This window comes from Canis aureus, chromosome 16 (assembly GCF_053574225.1).
Source record: "Canis aureus isolate CA01 chromosome 16, VMU_Caureus_v.1.0, whole genome shotgun sequence".
Classification (NCBI taxonomy): domain Eukaryota; kingdom Metazoa; phylum Chordata; class Mammalia; order Carnivora; family Canidae; genus Canis; species Canis aureus.
The window spans coordinates 31,480,345-31,505,150 of record NC_135626.1 but is presented as its reverse complement, the minus strand read 5'-3'; the positions used below and the strand labels follow the sequence as shown (position 1 = coordinate 31,505,150).

Here is a 24,806-nt window from a genome sequence, read left to right as displayed (position 1 = left end):
ACTAATTACTCCCTCTTTGGTATTCTCCAAGTACTTCAGAGATTCCTTCATTAAAATATGTGCTCCATATTTTATCCAGTTGCATCTGTGCCTGCTTCCTTTCTAGACTAAGAGCTACTTCAGTGTGGGAGCTAAGTCTTATTCATCTTTCTAGTTCTATTCCTAGCATTGTATTAAATATATGATAGGTGCTTAATAAAACTAAGATTACCTTTCTTTATTAAAATCAGATATATCTGAGTAGTGGCATAACAAGGACGGTATAGTCCATTCTTGTTCATCAATAACTTCAGCAATTATTTAGAAATTAGGCCAAACATTTTTTGGAGGGGAATTCTAACATAGGCATTATTGAAAATTGCAGGCACGTGGTGATAATAAAAAGCAGATGGACTCTTAGTGAAGTTTATTATTGATTTTTAATTGTCTAGAATGTATACTCCTCTTGGCACCTGCATTCCAGGCTAATCATATCCCTATCTTGCTTTACATATACCATTATTTATGAGAAGTGCAAAAACTCCAATATGTGACCATTGTCCTCTTCTAGCAAAGCCTCAGACAATTAAGAGCTAAGGCTTAAGGTAGAGGAGTCCTCTCGACTGAGCCTTAGCAAACAATCACATGTTTCATGTGAACCTGAGACTCTGGTAAACTGCAATGAAGCTAATTACCTACATGCGATAAGCCTGCAGACTGGTATCAAAAGATACAAAGATGCCCTACCCCCTACCGTGCAAGAGTAAAATAATATAATTTGCTATATTACATTTAAAGAAATAGTCCTGGGTCGTGTTATGTGCAGGTGATTGCATTTATTTTATTGGGTATCTTTTGGTTATTATTAGAAAAGTAATGCAATGCTTATTGTCACAAGGCAACAATATAAAGGTATAAAAAAATTAACAATCTCTTCTTTACCCCTCCAGTCTAACTCCAATACACTAAATCAACCTATGTTAATTTGCAGTATGGCACATATCTTCTGTATCTTGTTCTGTGCTCTTAGAAATACAGATAGAAACACAGATAGGAAGGACACATATATGCATATTTATATGTAAATATACACATTTCACGTTTTTATAAAAATTGGGTCATCTCCTACACTTTTCCACAAAACTTGCTTTCTATAACCTATTCTTCCCTCTGGGTTAGTACATATAGATATAACTCCTTCTTTTAAATTTGTATATTCATTTATTCATCATATATTTATTGTAACTACAGATATTTGCTTTAGAGACTCAGATGAACAAAACAATTCAAATTCTTGGTTTTGTGGAATTTGCATTCTACTAAGGGAGACAGATAATAAACACATAAAGAAGTAACATAACATCATGTTGCACAGAACAAAAACAGGGGACCAAGAGGAAAGATGAATGGGAGGAGGCTTCCTGGTTTTCCTAAGAGGTCAGGGAAGGTGTGTAATCCAAGAACTGAAGTGAATGAGTGAGATGTACATCTATCTCAGGCAAGGCTTTTCCAGGCAGTGAGGACACCAAGTACAAACAACACTGCCAAAAATATGCTAATATAAATATTCGTATTTGAATCACTGGTCAAAAGAAATACATATAAAACTTAACACACTCCAGAGTGCCTGTGTGGTTCAGCTGGTTAAGAGTATGCCTTTGGCTCAGGTCATGATCCTGGGGTCCCAGGATGGAGTCCCACATAGGGTTCCCTGCTTCTCCCTCTACCTTCCCATCTTCTTGTGATCTATCTCTCATGCTCTTTCTCAAATAAATACAATACTTAAAAAAAAAAAAACTTAAAACAATTCAGATCACTTTTGCAGCAATTTCCTAGCAGCAATATATAAGGACAACCCTTTCAGCACAAACTGATCGGCATTCGATAGGACCAATCTTTTTAAATTTTGCTAAATTACTATTTGGATTTTCATTTCTCTGATTACTGGTGATTTTAGGCAACTTTTTAAAATGTTTTTGGCTAATAACAGATTCACATTTTGAGGTCATTGAAATATTTGTGTTAATATTGTCATGATCTAACCCTGGATCCCTGACACATAGCAAAGCAGGAAAGTACCACCCATGATAAAGCTGAGTGCGAGATAGGATTTCCTCAGAGCAGTGGTAACCCAGGTACCTAAGATACCCATGCAGATGGGGGCCAAATAGACAAGCTATTCAGTTTAGATATAGTGCTCCTTAACTTTCTGGGTTGAATCGGTTTTAGAGATGGACAAGGCAACTTGATGGCAGATGGATGCTTTATATGAAATTTTATTTAGAGGGAAGAAAGAGGACAGGGAATGATATCCTTCAGGTCTGATGGCCTATGATCTGATATTACCCCTTCCGTATAAGAAATTGCTCTTGAACTATTTTTATATATTTTATTTAAATTCAATTTGCCAACATATAGTATAATACCCAGTGCTCATCACATCATATGCCCTTGCTCCTTGGCTATTTTAAATGCTAACGGTATTTAGCACACAGGCACATTCATTAGCCCATATAATTACACACTGGCCCATAAAATATTAAAGAAGTATTCTCTCCAATATTGTTTCTGAATTAAATAATGCTGAAATCTTAATGTAGTCTATATATTCACGCTTTGGGAAATAACCCAGAACAAAATATGTAAGTCTGTAGATTAGCCCAGGCTAATCTGGCAATAGACATGCCAACTAAAACTTACTGAAAATCAAGCTACACTCCCAAATTGGCTTCCACAGCTACTTTGAAAATACCAGAGTCTGGTCAAAAACACACGTACACTGTTGCATATACAAACTTCCCTCTTGGGTATTCCCAATGCACATTTGCATTTTAGAGACATGCGTAGTGCCAACAAAGAAACTTGTTCAACTTCATAAAATGATTTTTAAAAAATATTTATGCAGTAAACATGTTTTTGTCTTAATGTTTTGCTATTAGTAAGTACCACAACAGAGTATGAATTTCCGAATGTGCTAACAATTTTCCATTCTGTATTGTCACAGAGGTCCTAACAATTTTTGTTTCTGTAGTAATGGATAGCATACTGATTTTTAAATGTGCATGTAAACTTTTAACTCATTTGAGCCCAAGGATTTTAGTGTGATTTATCTTAAAATAATACCAGTGCTTTCAATTAAGAGTGCTTTCTATGATCCCATGTTGTGCTAAATTAATTATGCATTATGATTTAATCCTCATGAGGAGCTTATGAAGTAAGCACTAGCATTCCCATTTGACAGATGTTAAACGTTGAGGTTTAAAGAAGTTAAGTGCACTGCCTAAGATTCCAGAGCTAATGTGCTTAGGGTCACAAGTTTTTATCCCAAGGGTCCAACTATCGAGTTTGAAGTGCTATAAATATTGTCTTGCTAGGCACTAGGATTCAGCAGCCTATTTTAACGATCACTTAGAAAACAGCAGTGACTACAGCTGTCATCGACATTAAAGTGCTTCAGTAAAAAGAAAAACTATTTCATAATTTAAAAAGCATGTGGAACATGCCTACTGGGAATCCAAAAACATGTAACATCCAGCAAGTGGATTGGCAGGAAAGTTAGAATTTAGCATCAGGGAAACAGAAAAGAACATAATCTCAAAATGAAAGTCCATCTTTCAAATTTAATAAAATTAGTCTTGGCAAAATTTTCTAAACACTGTTTTTTTCCCAACAACAAGTAAAAGGGTCATTAGGATCCAAGATAGTAAATTTGACTCACAAGGACAAGAACTTAGTGGCTAGGAGGAGGACATTAGCAAGATTGGTCGAATAAATAAAGAATAAAAAGACACCCAATCACCAAAAGTGGAGCTACAGATCCAATGAGACTTGATCAGTGGCATCTTGTTTGACACAAATAAACGTTTACTTAGTCTTCCTAAGTTTCATTCTACCGCTACCCTACTCCATGAAAACAGTAGCAAAAGTAACACCTGCATCCCAGAAGAATTCATCCCAGTGTAGAGATCATGTGAGCAATTCAAGTGACCATCAACTGTAAAAAAAAAAAAAAAAAAAAAATTAACTCTCTTATGTTTTCTTATTTATCTGAACCCCTTTCAGAATGTCTCTGAGCCTCTGGGAAATGTTCATGCCTTACTGATTTCCAATACCAGCATGTTCCCTCTTGCTTAAGCTTATCTAATAAATGTAATCACCACACTCCTTTTCTGCGTGAGTAATGTCTGATTCCAAGGTGACTTGGTTAGCCTTGGGTCAGAGAACCTGAGTCGTTATTCCAAAGGGTTAGAATTAACTTCCCCTGTTGAACTGAGGGCAGATGCTGCTTGTCATCTCAATCTGGCTCCAACACTTTATAGCTGTATGGCTTTGGGCATGCTATTTAAACTTATCTGTGCCTCAATTTTTTATTTATAATGTGGGCAAGCACAACTATCTGTTTGGTTTCTTATCAAGATTTACACAAGAAAATCCAGTAACGCAGGTAGCACATATCTGGCACAGAGTAAATAATAACCATTAAGTATTAAGTTAGCTATTGTTATTTTCGTTACAAATTGTTGCAATACTAGCAAAGATGAGCTCTTAAACCTGGAATTTCAGTCCAGCCTGTGCACTGAGTTGCAAAGAGAGGCCTTAATTTTGCTCATCAGGTTGGTGATTGATGCTTGTTTGCTAACACTGAAAATGTTGGCAAAGGCGGGAAGGAGGGCTGGCATAGTAGCTGTACTAATTACTGAAGGTGCAAATTCAACATGTAGCACACTTACAAAACATAATGAGCCTTTGCTGAGGTGAAACAGGAGGTTTGTTACATACATTAGAATTAGATGCTGTAATTGCTTAGCATTCCAAATGTGAAAGATTTCTTGAGAAAGAGAAGAAAACAATCCACCCACCTCTGCAAGGCAACAAAAGCCTCCCCTTCAGCTGGCTGATAAACAAGGAACTAGGACCTAAGGGTAATGTGGTCAAACAAGAGTTGATTAGAATGCCACTACCCATTCTCAGACACCACAGGGAGAAACAGAAGAATGTGATGAAGGAACAGCGTCCTTCATCAAGGAGAACCTATAGCATTTCTTTACTCTTTAATGAGGGGATTGGCGGTGGGTCCCTAGTTTAAAGCATGGGGGCTGAACCAACTAAACAGGCAGCAGCCATGATGGAATTAGAACAAATTTTGATGCTTACCTTTAAGCAATATTATGCATTACCCAGAACAGCTTCAAATAAATTACAGTGAGGGTTTTAAAAATCTAAGACAAATTTAATGATGCTGAGAGAATATACATACTTATTTAACTTAGCAAGTAAGTCTATTAACAAATTGTTCAACAGTGCCACCTGTAGGCCAACATACGCCTGTATAATGGAGAGATGGGGAAGTGTGTCAGGAGAGAATCACTAGCACTCACAAATTTCGCAAGCGCTTTCAAATGAAAGTTTTAATCATAACTCTGGCTTTATTAACACCATGGACTTAGATAAGTTTCCTAACGTTTTTGAGTTAGTCACTTATTCTTTTTGTACCTCCAGTGACAAAAAACACATTTTTAACAGAAACAGGCTATCCTATCTTTAGACACTGGCATTGTAGGATGTTCTTTATAGAGCCATCTTGGTGCAATTTTATTCCTCAGTTCAATTTACCTCTCTTGGGGGCATCCAAAATAAGCTTCATCTTTCATCCATGTAGTTCATAGACTAAATGGAAAACAGATATTACATTCCTTTCTAACCTTCCCTTCTCCAGGTTACTTATTATTAGTTGCCCTTAGGACTATCCTTAGACAAAGCAAAATACAAATGCTAATTATTAATATTAGTGGTGACCACATGCATTACAAGCATTTTCTCAGAACTCTCTGTGAGGTATTTCAATTATTCTTTTTGTGTATTTATTAAAACAGCATCTCAAGTAAGTGGATTTCTGAAGATCACAGTTACTGCTATTTCTTTAAACAATACCAGACTGTAACCATATGCCTTGAGGTGGTGTCCCTTTGAAATTCAGTATCTTCCCAAATTCACATAAGTTCATAACCCCCCGCACATGATGTGAAACACCCCTCAGGCCTCATCCTTGATCTCAGGTCCTCAGCAAACATACCTGAACCCTATTGAAAACTCCTATTTTAAAGGGATTAAAGAGAAGGGGCCCAAATCTTGTGTTCGTTCCCCCAATTCCATTTCACATTCTTCCTTAGCAAATGCCCTAACTCCACACACTCCAATAAAGGAAACAAATCCCTTGATTTTGTTGATTTAGTGAACAGAATGCTGTTGTGTTTTCATACTACCAAATAAAATTTACTTATAAAAAGTCAGAAAGCTACTCTGTAATTTTCAGTTTGCACCTGTTCTTCGGTCAGGAATACTGTGGAGATTTCAAATCTAGCTACAGGTGTGCAGTAAGCAGCTACCCCACCCCCACCCACACCCCCGCTGCCCCTGGGCCTGACTTCCAGGAAGAGTGAGCACTCTCCACAAAAGAAAGAAGAAAACATTCTTGTCCAGCAAGAAGACAGAAAGCTTAAGGTCAAGAAGGCAGCAGATGTGTGAATCTAAAGTTTTCAGAGAAGAGAAGGAAAGATTGCCTTTTGAGCTATAATTTTCAGCTCTGTGAAGGCACCACAACCACACATCATCACTATGCAGCTATTGTATTTCAGGCATTGATTTTTGCAATGAGGTACAGGGAATAGGCAAACACTGAATTTTCATTAGCTCCTTGGGGAAAGTGAGCATCATCCCCAAACCAAACTGTCCAGAACATATTAAGGGATAATTTATAAAAGCTGGCTCAATGAAACTTAAACAAGCAGCACCAATTGCAATAAAGCATTTCTAGGTAAGGTGCTAATTCGAACTAGATCATGTCCATGTTAAAGAGCTACCCAGTCGAAGCATTCTTTACTCAAAACTTCAATGGGAAAACTGTTTTCTTTTTTCTTCTTTTGAACATATTTTAGACAGAAGAGCACCATGACAAATCTGAAGGGTTAAGAGAGAATGTGGGGTTGACAGTACCTGTAGGAAGGGGAGATGACTATATTAAAAATCAGAGTCCTAGTCACTGGTACCATATTATGTGCTCAGATATCTGAAGAAGCACTGGATATATACTGAGTGATGTGGAACCATCTCTGTGGCATTTATCAAGCCCTATTTGGCACTATGCTACTTCTGTATAAAACTCTCCTTTTCCTGAGGTGAAAGATGCTCTATTACCATAGTATCTATATGTTAAATGGGTTTCTTTTTCCCTTTTTGGCCTCGATACATTAAGGATAAGTGTTTCTGTACAGTGTAAATTTTACATAATCCCTGATAATTGTGATTTCCCCCCAAATGGAGACTTTGTTAATAGCACAAAATAAGAAAATGCTTTATAAAAAGACATTACATTATGTGATTTGTTAAAATTCAATGAAATGAGTGGTCCGGAAAAATCCTAATATATTCTAATTCAAATGTAGAGAATATAAACATACAGTGAGCAGATAAACTACCATATAGATCCTGCCTTCCATATTCCATATGACTGAAGCAATACAAATGATATTGAATTCAAAGTGTTCATAGTTCCTAAAACAGTAATTTTGTAAGATACTGAAAAACTACAAATATTATTTTGGGGATTTTGACACACAAAATCTCAGAGTTTCGTATTTTTGGTAGGACTCCGGCATAAGAATTAGGCTCAGAAAAGACTTATAATTCAATACTGCCTGATTTCAGAAAGTTTTAATTGATACAAATGATGAACAAATTTGAATCTTTGAAAAGAAAAACCAATTCTTAATATCTGAACAAGCCGATAGAAACCAAATCAGAAAATTTGCTGCTCTGCTAAACTTGTACCTCTGAAATTGTTTCTGTGCACATACTGACTTAATTATTTTCTAAATCTATACTGGCTAATAGGTATATTTTTGTCTTCTATCTTCAACTTCCCTGAGAAGGCAATACCATAGGTTGAGATCATTAGGATCGTTAATATGCAGCTACATTTAGGAGGATATTTTCCAAAGACTGCTTTCATTTATTTAAATCAACTTTATTGAGCTATAACATAAAAAATAAAATGCACCCCTTTTTAGTGTACCTATTCAGTAAATTTTAATAAACGGATGCAATATATAAACACTAATACAATCAAGATATAAAATATGCCCGATACCTCATGTCCCTTTAAGGTCATCTGTACCCTCAGTGCCAGGTAACTACAGATCTACTTCATCTCACTAGAGACTAATTTTATTCCTTATTGAATTTCACATATAATATTACACAGTATGTACTCTCTTGTTCAGCATGTTTTGTTCCCCTGTATATATTATTTTTTCCTGGCTGCCTTAAAGATGTTATCTTCGGTTTTCAGAAGTTTAATTATAATGTGCTTATGCACAATTTTGTTTATATTTATCCGTTTGGAGCCTTTTAAGCTTTTTGAATCTATGAATTTATGTCTTTGTCAAATCTAGTAATTATGGGGACATTATGTCTTCATATATTTTTCTGGTCCATTTTTTTCTATCTTCCTTTTTTTTTAATTCTAATTTTTAAAAATTTTTTTATTTATTCATGATAGACATAGAGAGAGAGGCAGAGACAGGCCGAGGGAGAAGCAGGCAGAGGGAGAAGCAGGCTCCATGCTGGGAGCCCCACACAGGACTCGATCCCGGGACTCCAGGATCATGCCCTAGGCCAAAGGCAGGCACTAAACCACTGAGCCACCCAGGGATCGCATCTATCTTCCTTCTTGAAATCAAATTTCACATATGGTAAAGCAAAATTTATGTCTTTAAATCTCCATTTTAAAAATTTTTTTCTCTCCATCTCCAGATATAATATCCTTCCCTATTCTATCATAACATTTATTATTTTCTTTGTCATCTATATTTTACTATTAAGCCTATCCCATGAGTTTTTTACTTCTGATATTATAACTTCCCATTTCAAAAAAATCCCATGTTTAATATTTTCTATTTCTCAAATGAAACATTCTGTTTTTTTTCATTTATTGCAAGCATATTTTCACTTATATCATTGAGCATAATTGTATCAACTGCTTTAAAATTTTTGTCTGATAATTTCAACATCTAGATCATTTCAGCATCAGTGTTTTTCCTCCTGGTCCTTTCTCCTAAAAGGATGATTTACATCTTCCTGGTTTTTTTTTCCCTATGCTGAATAATTCTGGATTGCTTCCTAGGCATAGGGATTTAATGTTATGGAGACTATGGATCCTCTTACATTGTCACATGTAGTATTGATTTGCTTGTCTTAGAAAGATGCTCTGGTTAAATTCAAACTGCATACTCTGTCTCTTGGGCAGCAGTTCTGGTCCAAATCCTTTCCTTTTAGCTTTGCTGTGCTATTTGAAATCTACTACACACAGGTGTGGTTTAAGGGTCAACTAGATATTTGGGAAGAGTTCATACAACTAATTATTGGATTTTCCCTCTACAGCTGACTCCCCAGGATCCCCACTCTCTTTTCCCATGACTGCGATTGCCTTCATCTCTGTCTGATGTTTCTTTTTTTTTAAAGATTTTAAAAATTTATTTATTCATGAGAGACACAAAGAGAGAGGCAGAGACACAGGCAGAGGGAGAAGCAGGCTCCTCGCAGGAAGCCTGACGTGGGGCTCAATCCCGGGTCTCCAGGGTCACGCCCTGGGCTGAAGGCTGCGGTAAACCGCTGAGCCACCCAGGCTGCCCCACATTTATATTTCTTTTAAAGATTTTTTTTACTTGAAAGAGGGAGTACGAGAGAGGGAGAGAGAGAGAGAGAGAGCACACTCATGAGATGGGGGAACAGGTAGAGGGAGAATCAGACTTCCCACTGAGCAAGGAGCCTGATGTGGGGCTCAGTCCCAGAACCCTGAGATCATGACCTGAGCAGAAATCCAGAGTTGGCTGCTTAACTGAGTGAGCCATCCAGGTGCACCACACATTTATTTTTAATAATCAAATTATGGTAGCTTGAGATGCCCCTGGTATAGCTGATGAATATGAATTCAACACGTTATACTTTTAGGCTATTTTAAAAGCCCTAAAAGTGGTCCTTAAACATATGTACAAACTAGCATGTCAGCCACTTTTGCCATGCAATTTCTGCCCTAATCCCTACTGGATATGTTCACTGACTGCAAAGTTACTTGTGAAGCCTCACCATAGCTACAACCTGCCATAGTGCCCCTAAACAAATTCTGAACAGAGACATAGAGATGGCCTTTTCTAGCTTTTTACCAAAAATCTAAAATGCTCCATTTGTGTCTAGGGTCTCAGAAAAGATCTCATCCAATCTGTTATGCCAGTTTCCAGCTTATTTCTTGCCCAGATCTTATATTTATTTCTAAAATATGATAATCAAATATTAAGAGTTCTGTATCTCAGCAATGTAAAACATAAGTATTCACTATAATAATAGTAACAACTATAATTCATTGAATTATTTACTATGTGCTATGACCTACTTTGATATAGTTAGAGAGTAATACTTCAGAACTTTATCTCTGAAGCCAGATTGCTTAGGTTAATACTACTACTCTGAGTGAGTTGCTGAATCTCTTTGTGCTTCAGTTTCTCATCTGCAAAAAGACTTTTTTGCAAAAAGTCAACCAACTTTATAGGATATCAGAAGGATGAAGTGAGTGGATTCACTCCATGTGCTTAGAATTGTGCCAGGTACAGGGTGATCACTCAGTAAATACTATATATATTTTTAATTTTGTAAATGAGAAAACTGGGAAAATAAGTTTGAATTACTTGCTCAAGTTTACTTAGCTTTGAAGAAACAAAAGTATAATTTTGAGTCAGGTGCTCTGGCTCTAGAGTCAATATATTTAACCATTCTTCTGCTTTAAATGCAGTCCAGGTAGCTGGCTGGAAGTCCGACATCATGCTGTTCTCCTAGATCATCCCACAGCCCCAAAGTTTGCATGTTATTAACTGATATGAATGGATAGTGGGGAAAAAGGGGGAAGGAGATTTTTATCAGGCTCTTGTTCAGCCAACCACAATTGTCATGTAACTCCTATGATTAATTGTACTAAAAATATCTACTGTACTTTTTTAAGATTTGAAGTTTATTCTAAATCTTCAACTTTTCGGTTTTTTTGTTTGGATCTCAGAAAAAGCATAGGTTTTGAATCATACAAATAAGTAGATAAATACACCTGGGTAAGTCTGATCTTGCAGTATAATATTGTTTTCATAATAGCACTGCTCAAGTACTGAACTCTATTAATACTAGATTACCATATTTTAGAAATATGTATCTTTACAAATATATGTAACAAATAAGAATTTATTTACATACGATTTTAAGTAAGGGTAAAAATGGAAATATATTTTATTCACTTTGTGCCCACAAAATTTATCCTTTTATTAAGTGATTCAAGCTGCTCTTATATTAGAGAAAAACAACAATATATAAAAGTACATAAAGGTTCCTAATTCATCAAATTTTGCACAGGAAGCCTTTCTGTAATATCATAGTCATATAATCATTAAGCCATCATTTTAGATCATTCTGTTGTTAGAAAGCTTTGATTTTTAGAAAATTCAATATTGAGCTGGTTAGCTCCCGTCCTATAAAAGTCACTCTTTAGTCTTAAGTCTAGCTGTAAGAAAACATGAAAATAAAGTCTCCCTTTTGTGTCACAGCTTTTTAAATATTTAAAAATACTTATCCTTTCTGTCCAAAACTTCTTGGACTAAATACCCCGTATATAAAATTACTTTCAGACCTTTCTTAACACATAGTAACTCTATTACATATGAACTCATGCTCATCTATCCTTTTAAAAAGCTTGTGGGCACCTGAGTGGCTCAGTAGTTGAGCATCTGCCTTTGGCTCAGGCTGTGATCCTGGGGTCCTGGAATTGAGTCCCACATTGGGCTCCCCACAGGGAGCCTACTTCCCTGCCAATGTCTGTGCATCTCTCAGTGTCTCTCAGGAATAAATAAATAAATAGAATCTTTAAAAAATAAATAAAAAGCTGTGATTAGAACTTTATGCAATGCAATGGGTGTGGTCAGACTGCAGAATTCACTGGGTTTATCTCCTCTTTTGATCTGAAAAGTAGTTGAATTAATGAAGTTTCTGATAGCTTTTTTTTTTTTTTTTTTTTACTTGTACCTCTAATCTTGCCATTACTGACATCACTCCTTTGGGCCCTAGGTTCCCTGGACTTTTGTACTTCGAAGGCTTCTGCTTAAGAGGAAGAGAAAATACGTACAAAACTCTCAGGGCTTCCCAGGTAAGAGAGTTGCTATCGGATGCCATTCATTCTCTTCTATTTTCCATAAATATAAAAAGTAGGAAAATCTGCAAACAATAGTGCCACACAGAAAACACTTTTTGCTAAAATGTCATATTATGTAAGCATCCCAAATGCTATTAATATCTGTGGCTATCTTATAAAATATTCACAGTGTCTATAACTCTGAATAGTAAGTGCATAAAAACATCAGAAAGAACCTTCATAATAATACCCAAGCAAAAATATAGTTGACAGTCTAACTCTCTGTATTTTAACAAGGAGCCCAGAGATCCCTATTAAAAAAAACCCTGGATGTGGGCTCAAGTCAAATTTAAAACTTCTTAAAGCTTCTATCTGAGACCCTGTTACTGCTACTTTTCTTCCTAACACCTTATTTGAACCAAGAGTCCCATTATTAAGTCCTAGCTACCTAGAAATGATGACCTACTTTATATTCAGACTTCCATCCCTTTATTGATGGACATAGCAGTTCATGCAAGGCATGATTAACCTTTGATTTAAGCCACTTCCTAATGATCCTGCTTCCTTATCCCTTAGAGCCAGCATCAAAAACTTTCATGTAGAAGTATGAATCCATGCTACCAAACGCCTCAAGGTCATCAATCCTTTCTTCTTCTTTTTTTAAAAGATTTTATTTATTTATTCATGAGAGACACACAGGGAGAGAGGCAGGGACATAGGCAGAAGGAGAAGTAGGTTCCCTGTGGGGAGTCAACTGTGGGACTCAATCCCAGGACCTCAGGGTCACCCTCTGAGCAGATGCTCAACTACTGAGCTATCCAGGCATCCCAACCCTTTCCTCTCATAGGCAAGGTACGAGATGCTATAAACCAGTGGAAACTCAAAGTGCACCAAGTCAAGGACCAAAAACTCAGTATAAGGTAAAGCCCAGCCTCACAGCTTACATATTTTCTTGGCCATAAAAGTCTGCCATGGTGAATGCTAAAGAGAGGCAGTATGACTCACAGGAAGAACAGTGAACTGAGTGATGGGAAACAGACAATAGATTGAGATCGGCCACAGATTCACTGAGTGACCTTGGACAGGTCTCTTCCTTCTCTTGGGCTCACTGCTTCTATCATTAAAATGAGATCGAATTTGACCATCTCTATAATCCCTCTCAGTCCTAAGTTTTTATAGAATTTGCTTCACCCTTCCTTGCTACCTTCCTTATGATTAATGTATATTCCTTTCAAGCAAAAAGGCCCATACCCACACCACATGAGTGAGAACTCTCTTGCTTCCTAATTAGGTTGTCAAAAAAGAGGATGGCAATGACAACTTCTTCATAATTACACTTTTTTTTAATAAAATGGGTATTCAGCCACTCACTTGCAATGCTTTAGCACTGAATAATGGTTAGAATTACAGTCCAGGAAGAAGCTGCTTGTATGAGCATTCTCCAGAGAAACAGAACCAATGGGATATACAGAGATATACATATAATGGGTATATGATGGGATATACAGAAAGCAATTCATTATAAGGGACTGACTCACACAATCATGGAGGCTGAGAAGTCCCATCATCTGTAATCTGTAGGGATGCCTAGGTGGCTCAGCAGTTGAGCGTCTGCCTTTGGCTCAGGTCATGATCCTGGAGTCCTGGGATTGAGCCCTGCATCGGGCTTCTGGCATGGAGCCTGCTTCTCCTCCCTCTTCCTATGTCTCTGCCTCTCTCTGTGTGTCTCTTATGAATAAATGAATAAAGACTTTAAAAAGAAATCTGTCATCTGTAAACTGGAAGCCCAGGAACAAGTGGTATAGTTCTAGTCCAAACTCTAAGGCCTGAGAACCGGGAGAACCAATGGTGTAAGCCACAGTCCAAGTCTAAAGCAAGAACCCTGATGTCTGTCTTAGGGTAGGAGAAGATGATAGATGTCCCAGCTCAAGCAAAGAGCTAGTTGACCCTTCCTCCACCTATTCAAACTCTTAACAGATTGGATGATGCCCACCCCCATTAGTTAGGGTGATCCTATTTATTAAGTCTATTGATTCAGATATTAATCTCTTCTTGAAACATCCTCGTAGACACACCCAGAAATAATGTTTTATGGGTTATATAGGGATTCAGCCTAGCCAAACTGACACATAAAATTAACAACCATCCTGCTGGGGCACTCAGCTGGCTTGGCCAGTTGGGCTTCTCTCTTCAGCTCTCTCTGGTCATGTCCCTGGATCAAGTCCTGCATCTGGCTCCCTGCTTGGTGGGGAGTCTGCTTCTCCCTCTACTCTTCCTCCACCTGTGTGCTTGCTTTCTCACTTGCTCTCTCTCTCTCTCTCTCAAATAAATAAAATCATAAAAAAAAATAAAAACAGTAGCCACAATGACTATAATGGCAGTAGCCATTATTTCACTTTCTAGATATAGTAGCCCAAAAGGGAGACTAAAACTTTATAAGTTTCTGGCTCCTCATCTGTAAAACAAAGATATGAATGATATTGAAATAAGGTTATTGTGACAATGCTTTAAATAAGACAATGCTTTAAAATATTGAACCAAAATCTGTAAAATGTTCAGGCTACTACTAGTGCCAGCTAAGTACTCAGTTATTACATGTGATTTGTCAATAATAGCTTCTTTGTGCAGAAATGAATGACCTATGACTTTGTGATCAGAATTCTTCTACTATTTTGAAATATATAGAAGGTTGTTCCAATTTTTCCAAACCAGTTATAAACTGAAGGCCATATTGATTTTTTTAGGAAGACAGGTTTTAAATAGTCAAAATAATTCCAACTTTTATAGAAAAACAAATATTCTAAGATAAAAGAACAATTTTAAACTCAAGAATAGAAGGGGGGAATAATCAGATGTTAAAACAATATATAAATAATAGTGTAAAAAGCTTGGTACTGACATAGGTACAGGCAACAACTCCATGGAGAATACACAAAGTTAGCATGTGATGAAGGTAGAATTTCAGATTAGTAAATGAACAACATATCAATTACTCAAGAAGTTATACTAGGACAAGTTGCTAAGCATTTGGGAAAAAAAAGTCAGACTAATACTTCTTTCCCTAAGACCAAATAAATCCCAGATTGGTCAAAAACTTGAATATAAGAAAAAAAGTCATAAAAACATTAGTAAAAGCTACAAAAAATGTATTTTAGAATCTTAGAGTTTGGAAGGCCTTTCTACAGAAACACAAAATGCAGAATTATAAAAATAAAATGTTCATTAGATAAAGAAAAGATTGACTACATAAATACTAAAAAATTCTGTAAAAAAAGAAATTGAAAGAAAATGCCATACTGGGGAAAACCATGCAATATATATGACAAAGAATTAATATCCCCAGATTATAAAGAAATATTATAAATCAAAGAAATGATAAATTAAAAAGGTATATATAGGAAATATAAAGAAAAGGAAATAAAAATGGCTTTTAGACAGTTAAAAAGATGTTCAAATTTACTTTAAAGGAGTATATATTTAATTATTAATACAGTATCATTTTAATCTATTAAATTGTCAAAAGTAAGAATTTTGAAAATACATTTTGTTGGCCAGACAATGAGTAGTCATTATCTTTCATTGTTTGGGGGAATATAATTTAGTATACTATCTTCATAGAGTAATTTGACAATATGTATCAACATTTAAAATTCACAAAGCCCTTTTTTTTTTTTTTTTAATTCACAAAGCCTTTGATGAAGCAATTCCTCTTTTAAAAATTTGTCCTGCAGATATACTTGACATGCGTAAGTAATGTCTATAACAGCAAGGTACTAGAAACAGCCTAAATGTGTATTGGTGATGGTTAATTATAAATAACGGTACTCCCACACAATGGAATACCACGTAACCACCAATAATAATAGATACAGGAATACATATTAGATAGATATAAATATAAAACAAATGCTGTTTTAATCTATGTGTAATCAAGAAAACAAACTATTTCTAGATAGTTCAGCCAGAGAAGATTTAAATAGAGTTGAAGGGGGCAGAAGGAAGGAGATGGCGTTTCTCAAATATCTGGAAGCTGCTAGGCATTAGAAGGACTGGAGTAACTAAGGGAACAAAGGAGTGTTGCCCAATGATCAGAAGTCTGCCACTGCCTTTGGGCAGGAGCCCATGGACCTCTACTGGGCACTGAACTGCTTGAGTATATAGCTGGACAGAAGTAGCCTGTTTCCACTGCTACTAACCTCACTGGAATCATTGCTACTGAAGCTGCTGGAACTACTGTCATTGCCACCCCACCACCACTTTGGAATCACCAATATTTATTGAGCCCACAGACACCTGCAGTTACTGGCTGCAGCCTGCCACTTCCACTTCCACTAATAGAATCCATATGAAGAAAAATTCCTTCCCTCTTCTTGTAGCCTCCTAATCTCCTTCCTCCTCTTTGAAGACTATAACTAGAAATCAACTAAGAAGGGAATATATGGAGTATGATTGTGAAGCTTCAGGTCCTGTGCGTTCAAGTGAACAACAGACAGGATTTGGTACAATTTCCAAAAGACAATGTTAAATGCAAAGATCAAAGTAGAATCTCCATACTGTTACCCAAATGGTGTACCACTTTGCATTCCCACCAGCAGTGCTCAAGAGTTTTCTCTCTTCTCCAAATCTCTGCCTACATTCATCATCTCTTGTCATTCTGGTAATGGCCATTAGAGCAGGAGCAAGGTAACATTTCTTTGTGGTTCTGATTTGCATTTTCCTGATGATTATGGATATCGAGCATCTATTCACATACTTGTCCATTTGCATGTCTTCTTTGGAAAGATGTCTATTTGGGTAATTTGGCCATTTTTTAATTTACATTTTTAAAATATAAATTCAATTTGCCAACATATAGTATTACACCCAGTGAATTTGTCCATTTTTAAAATTAAATTAATTTTTTTTGCTTTTGACTTGTAGGAGTTGTTTATGTATTAGAATATTAACCCATTATCAAAAATATCTTTGCAAAGTTGTGAGGATCTCATGTGCAACATGATGACTACAGTTGATAATACTGTATTTTATCCCTGAGAGTTGCTGTGAGAGATTTTAAATGTTCTCACCATAACAACAACAAAATGGTAATTATGTGAGGTGAAGTATGTGTTAACTACTCTTATTGTGTTCAACATTTCACAATAAATAATCGCACTATACCTTAAAGTTATAAAATGTTGTCAATTACATAGCAGGAGCCCCTCCTTTTTTTTTTAATCTGCATGTGTTAAGAGGGAGAGTGCGTTTCTATATAGAGAGAACAAAACATGAGAATCTTTTTTTTTTTTTTTTAAGATTTTATTTATTTATTCATGAGACACACACACACAGAGGCAGAGACACAGGCAGAGGGAGAAGCAGGCTCCATGCAGGGAGCCCAACGTGGACTCCATCCCAGGTCTCCAGGATCACACCCTGGGCTGAAGACAGCGCTAAACTGCTGAGCCACCCGGGCTGCCCAAAACATGAGAATCTTAAAGTAGGAATTCTTTCTAAATTGGAATTGAGGAGCAAAAGACAGAGGTGAGAGAAAGACTTTTCCTTCTGTTCACTGCATATTCTTTTGTACTGTGTTCATGAATTCCTTAAAAAAGAGAATTATGTCTCCAAAAAAAACAAAGATTGTCATGATAAATAATAAAATACACTCTATCCCTATAGCTATTTTTTCACTTAAAAATATTGCCTTTGTATTTAGGACTTCTAAAAACAAACAAACAAAAAACTAAAGCACAGAGCTTCTGTACCCTTCTCAAAAAAGAGTCATGGGATAAAATGCATCCAAACATGTGCTGTTGTCCTTCCAAATTTCCAAGAGTGTTATCTTCCTTGTGTAGCAGAAAAAAACTTTTCCCTTCTTTCCTTCCAGGTTCTTTGGCTGGCCTAATTAAAATTACATTGACATAAGACAGATTAACTGGAGAGAAACAAATTTAATTTTGTACATTTGGAAGCTCCAAAATATGAGGCCAAAGAAGTGACCAAAGTAGACAGCTTCTATTCCTTTTAGACAAAAAAATAATAAATTTATGAAGAACTGACAAGACAAAGGAGTTTGGGCTTGGGGTAGTAAATTAGTGAGAAGTAACAAGGTTTGCTTATACAGCCTTCTCAGCCTTAAATTCCCCATCTCTGGAGTTAAGTATGTCTTGCAACCTTTTGGTATAGGGAGGATACTTTCACATATGGGAGATTTATTTCCTATTTTCAGGGGGACAAGGGAGGATCAGAGCGTCCTTCCTGCATCATCTTTTTCTCGAGTAACTTTAATTCAAAATAATCAATATGCCAAAGTGGCATATTCTGGGGTGGCATCTGCTGTTCCCCTTCAGTAAGGAAGGACTAGATTTGGGAAAGGGAGCCTTTACAGCAGTTATGCATGCATACATGTATATATGTATGTAATTAGAGCATGTGAGCAAGAGGGGATGGACAGAGGAAAGGAAGAGAGCGAATCTTAGGCTCCACACTAAGCTCAGAGTCCAATGAGGGGCTCCATCTCACAATCCTGAGATCATGACCTACTTTGAAGTCAAGAGTCAAATGCTTAGCCTGACTGAGCCACCCAGGTGCCCCAGCAGTTTGTATTTTAAAAAGCCTCTTTCCAGGGCACCTGGGTGGTTCAGTGGTTGAGCATCTGCCTTTGATTCAGGTAGTAGTCCTGGGGTTCTGGGATCAAGTCTCACATCAGAGTCCCCGCAGGGAGCCTGCTTCTGCTTCTGCCTATGTCTCTGCCTCTCTCTCTCTCTGTGTGTGTCTTTCATGGATAAATAAAATCTTTAAAAAATAAATAAATAAAAAGCCTCTTTCCCTCTTTTCTTTCTTTCAGTCTCAGGCAAGTGTGGGTAGTATTTTAGTTACATCTTGGACTGTTTACGTTTCAAAGACATGGTAAGATCTGCTGCATCTTCAAGAAACAGAGAAAGATGCAAATTTCTTCGTTGGAGTTTTAGGGCATATTTTTCTATTATCAGTAGTCCAGAGTAATTACCATTAATTACCATTTAAATGTTTCCTTCTTTTTCTTAAGTGCAGGACAATTGTACTTCCAATGTCCTGATTTTTACAATATCTGTAAACATCTGGGGAGGGGAGGGATAGGAAAGGGTCTGAGTGGACTCTGTGTTGCTCTGAGTTATGCTTTTGTTTCTCCAAAGATTCAAGTTGCAAATCAAGGATTGTTGATTTTAACTCTTTTTTTTTCTCTTGCATTCCTGGTAAGTTCTCATTTAAAAATTGGTAGCAGCTTTCATTATAATGCTTAGAGGTTGACGGCTCACCCACCCACACTATTGTGAATTTGCCTTTTTATATCAGGGAGAAATTTTTCTACTAAGGAGGAAATTTAAAATTTCTATGTTCTGGAGCTTCAGGGTTTACTGCAGTATGCCTTTGTAACATCTGTATAAAAAACTCAAAAAAGGCCTTAGAATGCTTTCCTTTCTTTTTTTTTTTAATTTTTATTTATTTGTGATAGTCACAGAGAGAGAGAGAGAATGAGGCAGAGACACAGGCAGAGGGAGAAGCAGGCTCCATGCACCGGGAGCCTGACGTGGGATTCGATCCCGGGTCTCCAGGATCACGCCCTGGGCCAAAGGCAGGCGCCAAACCGCTGCGCCACCCAGGGATCCCTGCTTTCCTTTCTTATTGCACAAGTCAACCTTAGACCAATTGACTTTATTTTTTTAAGAGAGAGAGAGCACACAAATGCAGGAAGGGGGAATGGCAGAGGGAGAGAGAGAGAATCTTAAGCAGGCTCCATGCCTGGCACAGAGTCTAACATGTGGTTCCATCTCATGGCCCCAAGATCATAACCTGAGCGGAAATCAAGAGTTGGATGCTTAACCAGCTGAGCCACCCAGGCACACTGACCAATTCACTTTGGAGGGAAAGTCTCTATTATTGCTTCTATCAACCCCTTAACACTGGCTTTCAGCTGATTCATATCCTGAATTATTTGTTGGAAGGGCTAGGAGAAATTCTGGTTATTTGTTTCCTCTGTGTGTAGGTAAGGAGATTATAAAAGGCCACTAATATTTTTAATTCTTCTCTAAATTTTGTAGGCTCTCTGAAAGTAGAGGCAAAGGGCTTTATAATTTTAAAAATCTGTTGCTGTCTAGGGGACATGAATTCTTTGCAGTGGGGACTGGGGATACATCTGCAAAGGACTTTGCCCAGGAAGGCCTGAAGCGGGGAGAGCCTTATTACAGAGCCCTGGGAAGCAGGAAGAGTTGTAAGGAACAGCAAAGTGACCCTTACCGTCCACTCCTAGTGATGCTGCTAAATTCCCTTCCTGGCTTTCAGCATGTACATGAATAACCTGTATACCCTATGCCTAGAGCTGGGGTTGGAGTGCTCTCTTTAAGTCTTATAAGGAAAGGCAGCCAGGTGTTTAAGGGATTTTCTGGGGGAAGCTGGAGGAGTTTAAACGAATTTTGTGAGGAGATGGGGCCAGATTTTAAGATGGAGAAGTTGCATTAGATGTGGACTTTAGTTTTTGTTCTGAGTCTAATTTCAGTTCTTCCATCTTGTTAAAAGAGTTCTTAAGGCTAGCCATTATATCCTTTTGGGTCCTCTTTTCAATTTGATCTTTCCATAGATACCAATAAGACAATTCTTTAAGATGAGTATTCTTTAAAAATTTTTTTCTTTCAAATATACCAATCAAAGCATCCATCATTTGGCCATTGATGAGTAGGATCTTATATTAATCTCAGCAGTGACTCAAACCAAAAAATTTTAATAACTTAACCATAGACACAAAAGGTATCCCAAAGGAGCGTGCAAAAGATGCAGCCTTCACAAGATCCAAAAAGTTCATTCCCCGAGTTAGCCTAAGAAAGTAAAGATCTTTGTTGTCACAGGCTGTAAGAATGGTGCAGTGTGATAAATGTCTCTTATCTCCCATGAGAACATGAGATGCCTCCAGTCACAGACTTGCTAATCTGAGACACTGAGCAGCATTACTGGAATGGGATTGTCCCAGCACCAGCAAGATAATGAAGTTTGAGATGACAAAGGACTATTATGGACCAGGATCCCTTATAACAAATTCCCCTGAAAGCTGGCGAAGTTGGACAAAGAGAATGATGCCTGTGATTTCATGTCTCAGAACCCAGGCTGTTCAACTGACTATCAAATGCCCACTGGTATGTGCATCTTCTGGCTGGCAAAGACCAGATATAGCATTCTCACTGCTCACAAAGCCAAAATCTAAGGACACAGAAAAAGCTCAAAGGAAAGCCTCACCTAGTTTTTAAATAAAGGGCCCACAGCAAAATTTGTCTAAACACACTCTGGTCTGATGAGAACCCTGCATTCATCAGTCTACGACGCCAGCTCAAAAAACAGAACCTATGCCTGTGCTTTACCCTATGCTCCTTATGACAAATGGCACAAAAAGAAGATGGAAAGAAAAACAATGACCTGTCTGGGAGGAAAGGGATCAACAGAAAACAAAACAAGTCTTTACCAGAGTCACTATACCCAAGGAACTAATTCACACAAATATTTTCTTCTGCTAACCTAAATTCAGAAAAGGAAAAAGAAACTCACTGCTCTCACTTCCAACAAATCCAGTAGGCACAGATCCAGAGGCTGATGTGGTAAGAATTCTTATCTTGTGCCAGCTCTTGTCAGAGATCCCAGGATCTCTCAGCTCTGGTAGCCCCAGAGTGAGCAATATGCAGAGCCCCGCTTTGGGTGCCAGAACTGCAGAGAAGGAAAACTTTTCCCTTATTCCCTTCTAGGTTTCTTGGCTGGTCTAAATAATTAAATTGCCATAAGACAGATTAATGTGAGAGAAACAAATTTAATTTCTACACATAGGATCCCAAAGATATGAGGCTCAACGAAGTGACCAAAGCAGGCAGCTTTTATACCTTTTAGACCTCCATACCTCCATAGCTACATAAATTTGTGAAGAACTGACAAGACAAAGGAGTTTGGGTTTGAGGTAAATTAATGAGGAAGTAAATTTGCTTATACAGCCTTCTCAGCCTTGAATTCCATATCTCTGGTGTTAAAGATGCCTTCCAACCTCCTGGTATAAGGAGGATACTTTCACAAATGGAAGTTGTATTTCCTACTTTCAGGAGGACAAAAGAGGATCAGAATGTCCCTCCTGCATCAGCTTTCTCTCAAGTAACTTTAATTCAAAATAATCAGTAGCCAAAGTGGCATATTCTGGTGACATATCCTCTTTCCCTTTACTTGCTCTTTGCAATAGAAATATAAACTCTTTTTTTTTTAGATGTATGAAATGAGAGTCAGGGAAATGAACAGATTTGCCTCAAGTGACTTAGCCAATACTTTGCAGAGCTGGAGTTTGAACACAGGTTGTCTTGTTCCAAAGCCTCTACTATTTCCAGTTTATTAAAATGTCTTTTTCTATTCTGTCCAAATCCTTTCAGTGGCTTGGATTTTGCAATATCAAATAGCACCTGAAATAAGAGTGCCACTGGCTAGAGGTTAAGAACATTATGGTTGTAAGAACACTTGTACCTTAGATTGGTGGCTATATGTATAGCCTTGCTTAACTAAATATTAGTAATAATTAATAATAATAACCACTGACATATCAGCAGGAAAAGTAACTCTGACCACCACCAATGATTAAGTCCTAATTATGTGCTAGGAATCATACTGAACACTTTAGACATACTGTCTCCTTTAAGTAGAGCATTATGGTATTTCCATTGGCCTTGGTGTTATAGACTGAATTGTGTCCACCCCAAATTCAGATGTTGAAGTCTCAACTCCGATTACTATAGAATGTGACTGTATTTGGAGATAAAGCCTTTGTAGGGATAATTAAGGTTAGATGGGGTCATATAAGTGGGTCCTAACCCAATGTAATATGGTATCCTTATAAGAAATGACAGATATCAGGAATGCATGCATACAGAGAAAAGGTCATATGGGGACTCAGTGAGAAGGTGGCAATCTGCAAGCCAAGGAAAGAGGCCTCAGCAAAAACCAAACCTGCTGTCACCTTGATCTCAGACTTCCAGCCCCCAGAAGTATGAGAAAATAAATTTCTCTTGTTTAAACCACCCAATCTATGACGTTTTGCTAAGGCAGCCCTAGCAAACTAAAACACATGTAAGACATGATAAATTTCAGTACAATTTCCTCATACTCCTAAAACTGATTTAAAACAAGAAAAACTAACACCATTGAAAAATCAGTCATGCAATTCTAGTGCTACAGATCATCCTGCTTTTGGCAATGGCTATGGGATTGAGGGGTGTTCTTTATCCACCCAGGACATATAATAACTACACAAAAGTCCATGACATCTAATAACATCAAATAGGAGCCCATATACATTGCCAATCAATATCAGTACCTTATAAGAAAGCCCCAACATGTTAAAATGGAAAATAGGACCCACAGAAAGTGTGCATGGTGTATGAACTGGGTGGTGCAGGTGTTCTCTAACATTCTTATAGAAAAGTTCATTCTCCACTATGAATGGTGAGATAAATCCTCAAAGGTGTCAAACAAAAAATAGCTCCTTCATTAAAGATGTTGGATTCATAAGCTCACTCAAAACCATTACTAAAGGCCAAATAAAAACCACAAAGTCTGGAGAAGAGGTTAGCTTCACCTGAAAGATCACAGCTGGGTAAGGCTCAGATAGTCTTAATGAGAGAGCCTACCAGAGAGCTTTTGAGGGGATATCTTGAAAATCAAGCCCAGGGATTATTCTCCACAAATGAACTGCTGAGGCAAACAGAAGGGCTGTTTGTGGATAAAAGAAGTGTGTTTTACGCCAGCCTGATCTGAAACAGCCCGTTCTCTAGTAGTATTTTATAGATAGTGTTTTCATTCAAATGTCTTCAAAACCGAAGCTGAGAAATCTATTCATCAAGCCTAGTAATGTGAAACAGAAACAATGGTAATAACTCTATTTTCTGAAGTATTAAGTTAAAAGTTGGTCTAGCATTTCTGAGCATGCCTGGGTCTCTGCAGTTCATCTTACATTGGATTAGTCAAGATGGATACTTGAGGCTGGCAAAGTAACCATCATTTCTTCCCAAGCAACTCTCAACAAACAGAACTGAGTGCTTTGGTTTTAAATCAGAGAAAGTCTCTCTCCTACACTAAAACAATCCAAGAATGGTAAATATTAACCAAGAGCCTACTGTGTGCCAGATTTTATACCAGGGAAAACAAGCATGAATAAAACGCAGTTCTAGGGCACATAGTTCTGGGTGGTTCAGTTGATTAAGCATCTGACTTCAGCTCCGGTCATGATCTCAGGGTCCTGGGATTGAGCCCCAAGTTGGGCTTTGTGCTCAGTGGGGAGGCTGCTTGTCCTTCTGGCCCTCCCCATGCTCATGCTCCCTGTCCTCTCTCCTCAAATAAATACATATATTTTTTAAACAGCAGTTCTTGTGCTCAAGGCAGTATACATCCAATGGAAGGGAAAGGCAAACACTGAATTAATCTTAACTCAAGGCAGAATATGCAATGTGACAAGAAAGGTACACGTAATGTGCAGTGGGAAACAGAAAAGGGAGAGGGGCTTCTGATTGCTGATGGAAACAAACTGGAAAATGTTTAGAGAGGAGATTAGCTTTGGAATTTATCTTCAGATTCA

General features: G+C 37.4%; 1 long non-coding RNA gene across 1 annotated transcript in view; it reads right to left on the bottom strand.

Moving 5' to 3' along the window:
* Nucleotides 1-1,008: 1,008 nt before the first annotated feature.
* Nucleotides 1,009-24,806, bottom strand: part of LOC144285309 (uncharacterized) — a 219,777-nt gene continuing 195,979 nt past the window's right edge. The window contains exon 3 of the long non-coding RNA XR_013353617.1: nucleotides 1,009-3,973. This is a non-coding gene — a long non-coding RNA (uncharacterized LOC144285309). The remainder of the gene's footprint in view (nucleotides 3,974-24,806) is intronic.